The following is an 11,410-nucleotide window of genomic DNA, read 5'->3' as shown; positions in this document are numbered from 1 at the left end:
TGTTGGTAATAAAGTTGTTTACATGCTGAATCTCCTGTCATACTCCCCCTTGAGAGCAGAGACTGCGTTTAGCACAGACCTCAGCATACAGTAGGTACTTAATAAATGGTGCACTATTAGACTGACAAGAATTATTTAACTATATCCAACAGCACTTGATTCTGAAAACAGAATGAAACAGTGACTCAGCCCACCATCACCAATGAAGCTGGTATTATATGTTCAGATTCCTTTTTCCTGCTTTTGTTACAATATGTCTGCCCCAGCTTCCCAGGCTAAACTGAACTAACTTCTCCTCAGCTACCCCCCATGTCTCTTGCAAAACATTTTGACTTCAACTCCATGCAAATCTTTTCTAACTTCTTACACTCTAAGAAATGATTTTTATAGAAGGGTCAGACAAGGTTAGAGACATTGTCTTCGTACTAAGTTTTTCTTGTTTCTCCAGGATCATATAATGTCTTATTAATGTACAGAGAAAACTTTAAATTGGAAGTACACATAATGGGAAAGAAGGAGAGAAGAGAGCCTAATTGAGCTGGGCTCAGCTTATGGGCAAGGAAATAGAGAGTTCTCTTAGATTTCTTTAGAAGTTTAGGGAGGGTAAAAGAGTTCAGTTCCTGGTTAGTAAGAATAATTAGGTAAAATAGAAATTGTTTCGCTCCCTTATCCCACCCTACCCCACCCACCCCAGCTCCAACTCTCTTCTTATTGGCCAAGCCTGTCTAGCTTTCTCCCAATCCAAAACCTTCGACATACTCCTCTCTGGGCAGCCTCCTAAACAGTGGCTGCTTGGTGCCCCAAGGTCTGTCCAGGGATTTGAGGTATGTGTCCTTATCTTCCCCCATAACCTCCACCCTCCGCAAAACCCCATTCTCAACCCCATTCACTAAATTTATTTTGTCTTAAAAAATGTCCTGAATTCCAAAATTGCTAGTTCAGGCTCTGATGGGAGCATGGGGTGTGGGAGGAGGGGTAGAATAGTGAGTGGAAAAAAAATTCACCCTTTTCAAGAAGGGTTAGATACTTTTCTGGATGAGAATTCCCCATTCTGTTTGTGGGGATGGTGGTGTTTTTTGCCCAGACCTGTGATTTCAGTGACCTAGCGAACTCCCAGTGGGGGAACAGCTCTCTACCACTCCTCCTAATTAGGCTCCTCCTTAACTAGGGAACATAAAGATTGAGTCATTTAAAAAAAAATATTTTCCAGTCACTTACTATAATACTTGATCATTCTGGTGAAGGGTGGGGTGGGTAGGGCTAACCTGTGATTTCGTCAGCCTGGGGAATCCCTATTGCTATGCACCTTTATTGGGAAGCTTAGAAACTTTGGGGATTGCCTAAGGCATTGTGAGACTTAACCACTCCTTAGGGTGAGAGCCATGACTTGAAGCCAAGACTTTTGGGTGCAATGCAGACCCTGGGGACTCCCCTCCTTCCCCCGCGAAGTAGGTAATGGTAAAAACTAGCTTTCTTAAAGGTGTATCAGTTGCAAACCACTTATTTACCTCTCAAAACATTCTTGGAACAGTCTGTTAAAGTAAGCTGTGTGAAAGGCATTACAACATTTCCTTTTAACAAATGGTGGAAACTGAGACTCACAGAGGCTGGTGAGACTTGTCCAAGGATCACAGGGAGTAAGTGTCAAAGCTGGGACTAGCACCAAGCCTTTGTTGCCAGGTCCAGGGCCTTTTCCACTGAACCACACTAACCAGTCACTCCTATTTACTTCTCCCAGACTTAATGTTTATGACTTCATTTGGCTTAGTTATTTAAAAGTATGTTCTCCAGAGTGCAACCTTAATAGGCTTCTTGAGAACTAGGATCCCCAGGGTTTGTTTTTTGAAGAGCAAGTAATCCAAAGTTTAAAAATAGAAAACAAAAGCAGATGGGCCCACTTCCCAAAGATTGCTATTCTAGCCAGTTGGTGTATTGACCTCTGGACTGCAAAGATGGCCTGAGGTGCTAAAGAGACCAAACAACTAGTCTGGGCTTTGCCTTCCTCTGTTGAGCTTTTTTTTGGGGAGCCATGCAATCAACAGTTTGTTGATTGATTTAACCTGTTCATTGCCTGTGTAACTAAGTTATCTAACAGCATATTATCCTTACATGTCAGTGTAAGATGTTTTGGAGGCTGAGTTGTGCTTCCAAAAGCTTGTACTTTTGTTGTTGTAAAGTCATCTTGGTTGTTATCTGACTCTTTGTGACCCAGTTTTGGAGTTTTCTTGGTAGAGATTTGGAGTGGTTTGCCATTTCCTTCTTTAAGTCATTTTACAGATGAGGAAACTGAGGCAAGCAAGATTAAGTGACTTACCCAGAGTCACACAGCTAGTAAGTGTCTTAAGACTGGATTTGAAATCAGGTCTTCCAGATGCCATCTGCTAGAAGAGGCTCATATCCATACATATCCTTCAGAATTAGGCAGGGATCAGATCACTTTTTGCAAAGTCAAGTCCTGGAGGAAATTTCTTAGAGGTATCTATTTTGTTTTCTTTTGGGGTCTGTGGAAGCAGCTTAGTAACACTTGCTCAGGCAGCTTCTTGAAATACAGTAGGGTTCTTCTTCCCCACTACCTTTCTGCTAATCTTTAGGTACCAAAAGAAAGACAACTATAGAGTTGCACACTTCAGGGAGGGGAAGCCTCCTCTCAGCCAACTGACTGAAAGTTGCAAAGTTCAGCCCTTTGGTGGTTCCTTTTTAAAAAAAGAGAAGTTGGTCCTTTGCTGGGCTCACTTTTTGTTGATTCTTTTGGGTATCTGTGACTTATGGAATGGAAGTGGAGTTTCTCAGGATCATCATTATAGGGCTTGTAGACTTGTCTGCTTTAACTCCCAGGAAGGGATACAGGGAACCAAGCTAAGGCTACTGGGTAGCTGAGGAGGGAGGGAAGCTGAATTATCAGTACCCTAGTTACCCCTGGCTGCTGGCCAAGAGATAAGTTCAGAATCTCTTTCAGCCATTCTAAGAGGTGGAGTAAACTGAAGATGACTTCCTTTTGCCCCTGAGACTTTGAGATGAACTCTCTTTGAGTACATTGTCCTCACTGTGAGAGAATCCAGGGGAAAGCTCAGATTGGGAGGGGTCTGAAAATGCTTAGCTCAAGTCCCTATGGTAGTATTGTCACACTCTAGTTTTCACTGTGGTTAAATGCAGAGTGATTTTTTTTTGGAATATGCTGAGCAGGGATGAGAATCTGGAATCCAAATGGATTGAAGGCATTATCTTAAAAATGATGAATTATTATTAATGCCCTTCCATACCCCAAGATTACAGATATGGAATCCTGGAGAACTAGGAGGGAAAGCCTTGGAGAAGACCTTTGGAAAGTTGAGAACTTTTCACTCAGGTACATGGTGGTTGTTGTTTTGTTGTTTGTATATTCCTGAAGATGACTATGACATCAGGGAGTCGATGCCAAGACATGCAAGAGAGTTAGATTTAAGTGAACGGGTTCTATGCAAAGTCACCGTCTCACTTTCTCCTGCAGAGCCATCTGGGTCCAGTTACTAGATATGGATTGGGATGACTAGAGATGGCTCTGGATGCAATGGGAGACCTTGGCCTTTATGAAGCTAGGTCTTTCCCAGGTTACAGCTTGAGGCAGCAGCCATTCAATCAAGTAAGATGGCATAGCAAGCTTTGATTGCCATCTGGTGGCCTGGGCAGATACAGGATACTGAGAGTTATACAAAGTTCTAGGAGAGACACTCTTCCTAGGGGACTTACATTGCTCTTTTACAAGGGCAAAAACAAAAATGGGGGAAATGAATCTGATAGGATGTAGGCACTGTAGTACCTTGGAAAAATTAATACTAGAGTGAGAAAACCTAGGTTTAGTTACTACCTCTGATATTTAATACTTGTGTGGTCTTGGCAAAGTTAATTAATCTCCCTCACCTAAAAAATGAGAGAATTGGACTTGATCTTATCTGAGGACCTTTTCAACTCTAAGTGGACTTATGACTTTTATTTGTCTCTTTTTGGAAGGCAGGTGGAATAATGGGGTAGAATGTTAGAAACCAAGGAATCTTGGTTCAAATCCTGCTTTGGACATGTATTTGTAGCTGAGGGCTAGTCTCCTTTGTAAAATAAGGAAAATAATATCTTCCTGGGTATTGGGAGGCTTATTTGAGATAGCATAAAGCATTTACAAACAAAAGTTTGTAAGTTCTATATCAGTGCCAATTATGATGTATGTGGGTCTCTCACTCATAGAGGGAGTGGAAACAAGCACTTATTAGACAACTAATATGTTCTAGTCTCTCTACTAAGCACTTTAGAAATATTATCTTATCTAATTCTTACAACAACCCTTAGAAATAGATGCTGTTCTGTTGTCATCCTCATTTTGCAGTAGAGGAAATTGAGGTAGATTTTGTTAGAAGTCATAGAACTAGCTTATCTCCTAGGTGGATAGAGTGCTGGACTTAGAGTCAGAAAGAACTAAGTTTGAATCCAGCCACAGATTCTTAGTAGCTCTGTCACTTTGGAGTATGCCTCAGTTTCCTCAGTTGTAAAATGAGGAGAGTAAAATGGGGTTGTTGTGAATGAGACAATATTTGTAAAGCTCTTAACAAATCTTAACATGTTATATAAAAACTATCTATTATTATTGTTGTTATTCCATCTGGGAGGCACTAAATAAATGTAGAATATAAAGATCTTGACCCAGAGACTCTCTTAGCAGGAAGAACACAGGATTGGTGGTCAGGAGATCTTGATGTTATTTTAAGCTCTCTACTTACTATGACTGTGGACTAATTATTTAATTTTTCTGAGCTTTGGTTTCATCTGTGGATTGGGGATAATGAAACCTGCATTTTGGAGAAAATTTTTGTAGGCACCTTAGTGAATAATAGTCTTGGATCAGTAAAATCTGAGTTTGAATACAATCTCAGATACTAACTGGATGACTCTGAGCAAGTCACTTGTCTTTTCAGCCTCAGTTTCTTTCTTATAAAATGAAAATAATACCTATATCCATTTCATGGGCTTGTGATATATGTAATTTACTTCATTAACCTTTAAAGTACTATATAAATTTGACTTATTGTGGAAATAGAAAAGACTTTCATGAAGCTCAAATGAGATAATATGTGTGACTTTTCTTATCAGTTTCAATATATCATGAGTCAGCATAAGAAATTAAATGGGAATTTTTTGGGAGTTTTGTAGAAGCCACAACTGAAATATGAAGTCCAGTAGACAACAAAGGAAAAGTTTAAAAACCCAGAAATGCATAAAATATATCCATAGTATTGTATGATATCCACCTAAATTTTACAATAATGTACTGTAAACACCCCATAAAAGAAAAAGAAAAAATTCAAACTTCTTATCTGGTAAGAATAAAGAACTAAAAAATTTTACTCGAATTTTCCAGATTTTGTGTTGTAGGGGTGGTGGTGGAGGGGGAGACAGTGTTCCTGTGCCCCCTAACCCTGCAATGGGGAAGGGATAATTGTAAAGTTCATTTTTAGCCTTAAAGTACTATAGAACTATGAGTTCTTATTACTATTCATTCAACAAACATTTATTTGTTGGTTATATTCAAGATATCCCTCAATGATATCCTGACATGGGGGATGTCAGTGACATCTCAAGTGCCTCAAAGAGTCTTTGTTTTGACTTAATGACCTTAAGAAGACAGGATCAGCTCTGGCCTGTGAGGCCGAACTGGGTCTGCTGGTTTGGTCCATTTTAGTAGTATCTGAGGACCACTCTAATTAAAAGTTCAAAAACCTCATTATCATAAGGTTAGCTACCAGGAGCTACATGGATCTGAATGGAGCCAGGAAGCCTGAAGTTTAAATCCAGTCTAAGATTCAAACCAGCTATGTAACCCTGAGCAAATACTTGCCTCTGTTACCTCTGTTTCCTAGTCTGTAAAATGGGGTAATGGGGGTAGCTAGGTGATGAAACAGATAAGGCACCAGCCCTGGAGTCAGGAAGACCTGAGTTCAAATTTGGCCTCAGACACTTAATAATTATCTAGCTGTGTGACCTTGGACAAGTCACTTAACTCCATTGGCCTAAATAAAAAATTTTTTAAAATGGGGAAATAGCATCTACCTCCATGGGCTGTTGTAAAGATAAAATGAGATAATTTTTGTAAAGCACTTTGCAAACCTTAAAGTACTTTTATTTAGCTTTTATTGTTTTAGGAACAATTCATTAAGCTGTCACCCAGTACTAAGGGTCAGAATTCACATCACTCACTTGGGTGATCCATCTTGATGATGGGAATAATAACACTGATGAAATTACATCTGTTTTGAAGTATGGTTTAAAAAGTATGTTCAAGCCTTGCTTAAATGCTAAACCTCAAATTTTGCCAAAAACGCAAGAGTGTATGTTTGTGTGTGTGTGTGTGTGTGTGTGTGTGTGTGTGTGTGTGTGTGTGTGTGTGGTGTGTGTGTTTGCTTGCTTTATATACCCTCTGACCATCCCAGCCCAAAGTGCTCTCGATTCCCTGACCTCATTACTGCTTCCTTTTTGGTATTTAGCACAGACTACCCTAGACTGTACTTTCTCTTTTCTTCCATGTCTGGCAAAAACTCATAGACTGCTAAACATGTTTGGACTAAAGTTGAAGGGCATCTTTTAATTTTTCTTATTTTTTTTTTGTGAGGGCAAAGGGACTGAGGTTAAGTGACTTGTCCAAGGTTCACACAGCCAGTAAGTATCAAGTGTCTGAGGCCAAATTTGAACACAGATCCTCCTGACTCAAGGGCTGATGCCCTATCCATTGTATCATCTAGCTGCTTCCTATTTTTCTTTTTTCCTTTTTTTTTGAAGGACATCTTTTAACTCAGGGTTACATGGGCTCCTCACCTCACTGCAGGTGCTTGGGAAGAGGGGAAAAACATTGACATATTTAGACAAAATGAATTTTGAAAGAAGGGCTGTATTTTCCCCATAGTATATCAGAAGTAAACCAAAAAAAGTTTTTCACATTTACCATAATTTTAAAGAAAATATTTTTACAATTTAATTATTGTTTTATATATGTTTGACTCTTGTCGATTCAAGTCATGTTGATTTTTCACAGAGTTCTTACATTGCAGGAGACCCACGTCAAACAACAAAACAGGTGGGGTTTTTAGTAATTGTATTATAGCTGCTGCATCCGTGGGAAAGATAGTTTCTATGTAAAATCCTAAAAAAATCAAAACCATCTTATTCAACAAGAGGCAACCCAAGGTTATGGATTAGTTATGTTCATTAGTTGGGTGACCTTGGGCCCCTTCCCTTCTTGAACTCAATTTGCTTATCTCTGAAATAGTGGCATAATGGATGAGTTTAGAATCCTTTAAAATAATTTGGGTTCAAATCCTACCTATGTAAGCAATGACAAATCAAGCTCTTAATATCTTGGGAGTCTCATCTGTGGAAGAAGTTTACATACCACATGAAGAAATTTATGAAATCATGGCTCTGGGAAAAATAGGATTGATACTTGCACTACTTACCTTACATCATTATTATTACACATCTATTTAAACTTTATGAAACTATAACAATGTGAGTTATTGATATTGTGAAATATTATTGATAATAATTATGAGTCAGGTTGCAGTTGTATTCAGTCCCTATGACCCATCACAAAAGCCTGAAGTTCTTGATTCCCTACCCTTTCCTTTCTTTGGTCTTTGACTCTTCCCTTTAATCTGGCCCATACACAAAGGGTCTAAATGAAGACTTTTTTTTTCCTTCTTTTTGACTTAAAGTACCTACCTAGCCTTCATATATATAAGGCTCATTGTTTAGCTATATTGATTTATGAAAGGTTGGATGGCTGAATCACCAGCCCAGAAGAGAGATGATTAGCATATCTTAGTCAAATGAGAAGGAACTCTATATTTTAGTGATCCAGGAAATTGTCCTTTTTGTTGTTATTCTGTCATTTTTTTTTAGTCATGTCTATCTCTTTGTGATCCCATTTGTGAACCCATTTCTTGGCAAAGATAGTGGAGTGGTGTGCCATTTCCTTCTCTAACTTGTTTTGCAGATGAGGAAACTGAGACAAAGTTAAGTAACTTGTCCCACAGCTAGTGAATGTCTGAGGCCATGTTTGAATGGAAAATAGGTATTCCTGACTCCTCTATCTGCTTCACCACCTACCTTGTCCTTAGTCCTATTCTACTCAGCATTTTTATCTGTGGCTCATATGAAAGGTTAGGTCAATCAATAATCAATTAGCATTTATTGAACCCAAGAGAACTGGATTCAAATGTTACCTTAGATATGTATTAACTGTGTGCTCTTACTCACATCCACTTGACCACTCTGTTCTACAGGTCTGTTTCCTTCTCTATGAAATGAAGAGATTAGATTAGATGAACTCAAAGTTCTTTTCTAACTCTAAATCTATAAATGTTTACTATACACTAGCCATTCTGGGGGTACAGAAACAACAACAAAAAAGAAACAATCTTTGTTCTCAAGACGTTCTGTCTTTGAAAACAATGATTGGCATTATTATCAAATTTGTTGATGCAACAAAATTGAGAGGGGAAGTTAACATACTGAAGCATAAATCTGAAATCCCAAAAGTTCTAGGTAAACTGGAGTGTGTTATTTTTATTTCTCCTATAGATTTCAGGCAAATTTTCCCCTGTTAAAAACTCACCTAATTGACACATGTCAGGAAGGAAATAATTTAAATTTTTGAAAAAATTTTCAAATTCAGTTTTATTTTAGTTCTGAGTTCTTTCCTAACCTTTCCTACTTCTGAAACCTACTTAAGGAAAACACAACTCAGGGATAGCTAGGTGGTGTTGTGGATAGAGCACTGGGTCCTGGAGTCAGGGGGACCTAAATTCAAACGTGATCTCAAACACTTAATAATTACCTAGTTGTGTGACCTTCAGCAAGTCACTTAACCCCATTGCCTTGCAAAAGAAAAAAGAAAAACACAACACATTACAATTATGATTAGTCATGCAAAAGAAATTCCCTCATTAGACATGTTTCCTCACTGCTTTTCTCACTCCCTGCCAAAAAGAAGAAAATATATTTCAATCCATTCTCTGACTCAATCAGATCTCTATCTGGAGGTGCATAGCACATTTCAGCTTGAGACCTTTGGAATTGTGGTTGATCATGGTTTTAATATCAGAGTTCCTATGTCTTTCAAAGTTGGTTATCTTACAGTATTTCTTTTATTTAATAAATTGTTCTCCTGGTTCTGCTCACTTCACTTTGTATCAGTTCATACAAGTCTCAGATTTTTCTGAAACCATCTTCATTATTTTTTATAGGACAATAGCATGTTATCACATTCATACCATAACTTGTCAGCCATACTCAATTGATAGCATGCCTTAGTATCTAATTCTTTGCATACACCCCCCAAAATTTGCTATTTTTCTCTTTTTTTTGATTTCTTTGGGGTATAGACTTAGTGTTGGTATGGTATTTCCAAACTGTGTTCTTAATTAATAGGCTAGATTACAATTTCATCTGAATAAACTTTGTATTAATGTGCCTGTTTTCCCATAACCTTTGCAGAATGTCATTTTTTTGGTCATCTTCACCAGTCTGATGGGTATGACATGGTATCTGATTTGTTTTAATTTGCATTTCTTTAAACTAGTGATTTAGAGCATTTTTCATAAGTCTGTTGATACTTGGAATTTTTCTCTGGAAATTATGTATTCATATCTTTTGTTTGTTTCTTTGGTTGAGGAATGATATTTATTCTTGTAAATTTCACTCAGTTCCATATATATATTAGAAATGAAACCTTTATCAGAAAAACTTGCTGAAAAAAATTTTTTTGCTTTCAATTTATATGCATTGTTTGTGTAAAAACTTTAATTCTATGAAATTAAAAGCATTTTTATTGTACCTTCTGTGAATCTATCTCTTATTTGGTCATGAACTCTTCCCCTATCCATAAGTTTCATCTGTGTTCCACTAATTTCTTATGATGTCACCCTTTATGTGTAAATTATGTGCCTATTTTCAGCATATATTTGTACAGTATAAAATGATGATTTATACCCAGTTTTCTGCCAGACCTCTTTCTAGTTTTCCCAAAGATTTTTGTTAGAGTTTTTAACTCAATATCTGAAATCTTTGAGTTTATCAAATGATAGGTTACTGTGCTTCTTTTCTTTGCTTCTATATACTGTGTGCCTAATCTGTCTCACTGACTCATTTCTTATCCAGTATCAAATTGTTTTGATAATCAAGTCTTATAGTAGAGTTTGAGATCTGGTATTTTTTTATCTGCGATTTTTTTATCTATGATTTATCTATGATTATCTATGATTTTTCCAACTACATGCTAAGATAGCTTTTTTGGTAAACTTTTGAACTCCACATTTTCCTCCCTCTCCCCTCCCCTTGACAGTGAATTATCTGAAATAGGTTATATGTATATAATTATGTTAAATATTTTCATATTAGTTACATTGTGAAAGAAGAACAAAAAGGGGAAAAACATGAAGGGGGAAACAAAGCATAAAACAAATATTAAAAATTGAAAATAGTATGCTCTGGTTTGCATTCAGACTCCATAGTTTTTTCTCTGAATGTGGATGGTATTTTCCATCCTTTAGAATCATCTTTGATCATTGTACTGCTGAGAATAGATCATCACACAGTGTTGTAGTTAATGTGTACAATGCTCTTCTGGTTCCTCTTACTTCACTCAGCATCAGTTCATGTAAATCTTTCCAGGCTTTTCTGAAGTCTACTGGTTCATGATTTCCTATATAACAACAGTATTCCATCACATTCATATACCATAACTTGTTCAGCCAGATCCCAATGAGGCATCCCAGCATTTCCAATTCTTTGCCACTACAAAAAAAGGGTCGCTATAATTACTTTTGTACATGTGGGTCTTTTTCCTCTTTTTTATTAACTCTTTGGAATACAGATCTAGTAATGGTATTGCTGGATCAGAGGGCATGCTTAGTGTATGTTCCAAATTGTTCTCCAGAATGGTTGGATCAGTTCACAACTCTACCAAAAGTGCTTTAGTGTCCCAATTTTCCCACATTCCCACTAACAGTGATCATTTTACTTTCTGATGGGTTGAGATGGTACCTTGGAATTTTTTTTAATTCTCATTTCTCTAGTCAATAATGATTTAGAATATTTTCTCATATGACTATAAGTTATGTTATTTCCAGGCTCCTTTTCTTCCCAATTTTTTCATTGATTCCATGATGTCCTTTACCTTTTGCACCTCTAGATGAGTTTTATTATTTTTTACAAGCTATTAATATTTCCTCAGTTGTTTAGAACTGTAATTATTTGTGTGAAAAGGGCTTTGTAAGTGTATACATATAATTCTTATATGTGTTTTGGTAGGCAGACTCCAATTTTATACTGTCCATAGTTGTTTTAAATAGAATTGGTCTTTCTTGCTGGATTTTGATGGGAATATACAGAA

The 11,410-nt window shown here is 37.2% G+C and overlaps 1 protein-coding gene across 2 annotated transcripts in view; it reads left to right on the top strand.

The window, feature by feature from the left end:
• Window positions 1–794: 794 nt before the first annotated feature.
• The window catches only part of ZMYND8 (zinc finger MYND-type containing 8), a 148,252-nt gene continuing 137,636 nt past the window's right edge, over window positions 795–11,410 (top strand). For both annotated transcript variants that reach the window (XM_074210179.1, XM_074210174.1), the window contains exon 1: window positions 795–824. The gene's annotated coding sequence lies outside the window, so the exon portion shown is untranslated. The remainder of the gene's footprint in view (window positions 825–11,410) is intronic.

The sequence above is a fragment of the Macrotis lagotis genome, chromosome 1 (genome assembly GCF_037893015.1).
Source record: "Macrotis lagotis isolate mMagLag1 chromosome 1, bilby.v1.9.chrom.fasta, whole genome shotgun sequence".
Taxonomy (NCBI): Eukaryota; Metazoa; Chordata; class Mammalia; order Peramelemorphia; family Peramelidae; genus Macrotis; species Macrotis lagotis.
Note: the sequence above shows the minus strand (reverse complement) of the source record. Positions and strands in the feature narration are given on the sequence as shown.